The following is a 4008-nucleotide window of genomic DNA, read 5'->3' as shown; positions in this document are numbered from 1 at the left end:
TCTGAATTTACTTTAGAAACGTTTTCCAAATGTTCTGTGTATTTATAAGTAATGTTACTATATGACACTGTAGTCGTATTTAATAAAGCATCGTAAACAATTTTGGATTCTTGTACGGCTAATCTTTTTAAATGTCGTTTTGACACACATGCAGCGTCTTTTCTTGAACGCTTTTTATCCATTTTTTTTCTTTTCTGTTAACATATTGAAGCTGATAAATATATTAACTATAATATATAATTTAATATTTAATTATTACGTCGATATTATATATACACACACACACACACACACACACACACACACACACACACACACACACACATATATATATATATATATATATATATACATATATATTAATAAAATTGATATTATAAAATAAAATATTGCTGTTAAAATTATCAAAATATAATATTATTGGTAAAATTGTAATTATACAGGGTGTCCTATTTAAAAGAATACATTGGAATATCTGAAGGGAAAGTATTTTAGAGAAAAATATTTCAAACAAAAAAATTGTATCGCTTCAAGAGAGATATAAAATAGTGAGCAAAATTTGATTCTTTGGATAATTCTTTGAAGGTTACATAAAGGTCAATTTCTTAAATGGGTTTTACTATTATATTTTTTACTGAATATTTTTGTAGCTTACCTTAAGAACTTTCCAAAATACTAAAGTATTTTTTGAGTTATATAAAGCTTGAAGTCTACAATTTTTTAACATAAAATGTAAAATATTTTGCAAAATATTCTTAAATATTTAAATAATCTAATCTTAATACTTTTATGCATGGAATAATGAGAGACTAATCAATTGGTGTAAAGAAAACACACAGTTGCTTTTAAGAAAAAGTACGCAGCTGCAAATTACTTGTTTAAAAAGCAACTGTTTTTTTTACATGAATATATTGATTTGATTATTCTGTGTATAAAAGTATTAAGATATAAGACTATCGAAAACTGAAAGTTTCCCAAGATATTTTATATTTTGTCAAAATATTGTAAACTTTAACAAAAATACTTAATTAATAAAAAATAACTTAATAAAAATGTTTTGGGGAATTTTCAAAATAAGCTGCAAGAATATGCTATAAAAATTAGAGATTCCATTTAAGAAATTGAAAATTTTTTTGTCTCCTTCAAAATAATTATCTAAGATCAAATCAATGGCACCATCTTATATGTCCCCCAAACAACTTTTGTCTAAAACCTTTTTCTCTAAAATGTTTTTTTGAGCAGATATTCCAGTGTATCCTTTTAAATGAGATATTTTGTTTACCTGAAATATCTCCGATTATTTTTAAAGATTACAATTTAAATGAAATATAATTTTTAATTTTTTAAAAATATATATTTTATGTTTTATTTATTTATTTATCATTTGTTTTATTATTTATTTCATTAAATTTATTTTATTATTTATTTTATACTTATATAAATATATTTCATACTTAAATATAAATACACATACACATAATAAAATAATACATAAATAAAATAATAAATAGTACAATAAAAATAAGAAAATAATCAATTCATTTACCTACTTTATAACTTTTAATATTGTAGCCAAAAATTATGTACAGTTTAAAATTTTCAGAAAACTATTTCTCATTATTTTTGAAAATCTTATTAAAAATAAAAATTGAATTTTTGAAATTTTAGTTTCAAATTTATTTTGCTTCTAACATTAGTATTATATAATTAGTACTTTTCAGTTAAATTATATACATAATTATATATATATTTGATACGTAAACATTTTTGTAAAATATAAAATAATTTAGTGTCGTAAAGTGAATTTAAATAAGACTTATAGTAATTTTAAATCGTTTTTACAAATAATTGCAATAACAGCTAGTTTGCTTACACTAAAAAATATCATTAAAACTTACTTTTTGTTGTGATTTGTTGAGTCCGCAGTTTATATCACCTTGTTTTTATATTTCCTCGTTTTAAATATACATATATTGCATATATCCCATCTATATATGTATATATATATATATATATGTATACAATTTTCTTACTTCACAGAAACTATTAGATCATGAAGTTGATAATAATGTTCTTTTTGTGCGAACGCTGTAACATATAATAATAATTTCACATAAAAATACATATTTTTGATAAATTAGCAGCATATAAATATAGAATGTGCCATATACATACAAAATTATATATTATTAACATTGAGGTCTAAAATTACACATAATATAAACTTAAATATTTACATTTATATTTTTAACTGATTTGAAAACATTAATATATATTTTTATATATATTTGTTATTTAAATCAATGCAAAGATGTGATTATAAACTTTACATGTAATGTAATTAAAAAATTAAATTTTTAAAGTTTATAATTGTCATAAATAATTTTATGTCTGTACAGAACATTCTGTATACATACAAAGTGTTCCAAAAGTCATAAATTTAAGAGCTCGTTAATCATGTTTTTAAGTAAAAAATGTCAATAAACTTATATTTGATTATCAATGTTACTGACATTCAAAACAGTTTTATTAATGCTAGGAATTCCATGATTCATCGTATTGTAATAACTCCATATAATAGTTCTGCTAATCAAAGATAAGTTTATATTGACATTTTTGACTCACAAAAACATTAACAAATCTTTAAACTTAACTGTATATCTTTTGGGACATCCTATGTATATTTTAAATCACATGTAAAGATATAACTATGAACGTAAAGATATAATTATGAAAGATATAAATATATGTATATGATAATAAAAAATCATATAAGATACGTAGCATTCCCTGTTGCTTCAGTATGATATAAACGGAATGAATTATATTGATGAGCTGTGTACATAAGAAATAAAAAAACAAGACAAAATGTAAAAGAAATATCAAAATGTTAGTTTTTTATTACAAATTATTTATACACACCTTGCTATACGCAATATTCCAGTTGTGTATGTGTGTCTTTCCTATGTAGATTGTTTGCAAAAATAAATTTATATTATGCTTTTTACATGGCAATACTGCAACACAGATAAGAATAATAAGTATTTTTAACCTTATTTAATAAACTTATGAGAAAATGAACTATATTGTGAGGTTAATTTGCATTTTTGAGGTTAATATCGTAATTATTAAGTATTAATAAAAAATATAATAAATAAAATTTAGCTTTTATAAAATACCTTTTATATTTAATTTATTTGAGAATAAGAAGTATTACCTGCGATTATAATCACAATCGTATCACAGACGTAGCAAAGAATTACACGTTACACGTTACACGTACGTCGTCAGTGAAGAAGAAGGAAAAGACTTCTTCTTCTTCCTTTTTAGCAAAAATCAGCAGTTTTACTGAGTGCTGATTAGGCTGCCAGATTATCTTCTTTAAGAGGTTGAAATGAGTGTAAGTTCTTAATAGTCCGTATATACAACGGAACGCGCGGGAGAAAGAAAAATTTATTTTAGACGAAACACATCTGCACGTGTCGGTTATTGTCCTGTGGCAACTAGAAGGAAAAGACAAATGACGGCAATAGCGGAAATTACGTATCCAAAATGGCATACATATCCGCTCAAAAGTAAAAATGCACGTAATTCAATAGTATATTATGAGAATATACGAAAAATAATATACTATAAAAGATATTAAAAGTAAATTCTGAGAATATACGAGAATATACGAAAAATAATATACTACACAAAATGTTCTGATAATATCCTGAGAATATACGAAAAATAATATACTACACAAGATATTATAAAAATGTTCTGAGTATATTACGTACAGTACGTACATTCACAGAATGAGTATAGAATATTCGTACGATATCATGTGCTGTGTGGGATTATAGGAAATCTTTGTATTAAAAATTGCAAAAATAGATTACAACACTTCATAATTATATTTTGAAAATATTTTATTAATTGTGGACCGTGTATTTACATATTGAGCTTGAATGAAACGCATCTTTACATAGATGCTAAATGTAATGCAGAAATTATAATGCTTTA

General features: G+C 23.1%; 1 long non-coding RNA gene across 1 annotated transcript; it reads right to left on the bottom strand.

The window, feature by feature from the left end:
* Positions 1-2006: 2006 nt before the first annotated feature.
* On the bottom strand, positions 2007-3489 carry LOC112639834. Its single transcript, XR_003123699.1, has 3 exons — positions 3218-3489; positions 2923-3017; positions 2007-2088 (listed from the first exon to the last, which is right to left on the bottom strand). It is a non-coding gene; the product is annotated as an uncharacterized LOC112639834 (long non-coding RNA).
* Positions 3490-4008: the final 519 nt, after the last annotated feature.

The sequence above is a fragment of the Camponotus floridanus genome, unplaced genomic scaffold (assembly GCF_003227725.1).
Source record: "Camponotus floridanus strain SB8 unplaced genomic scaffold, Cflo_v7.5 scaffold93, whole genome shotgun sequence".
Lineage (NCBI taxonomy): Eukaryota > Metazoa > Arthropoda > Insecta > Hymenoptera > Formicidae > Camponotus > Camponotus floridanus.
This window is presented reverse-complemented; position numbering and strand designations above follow the sequence as displayed.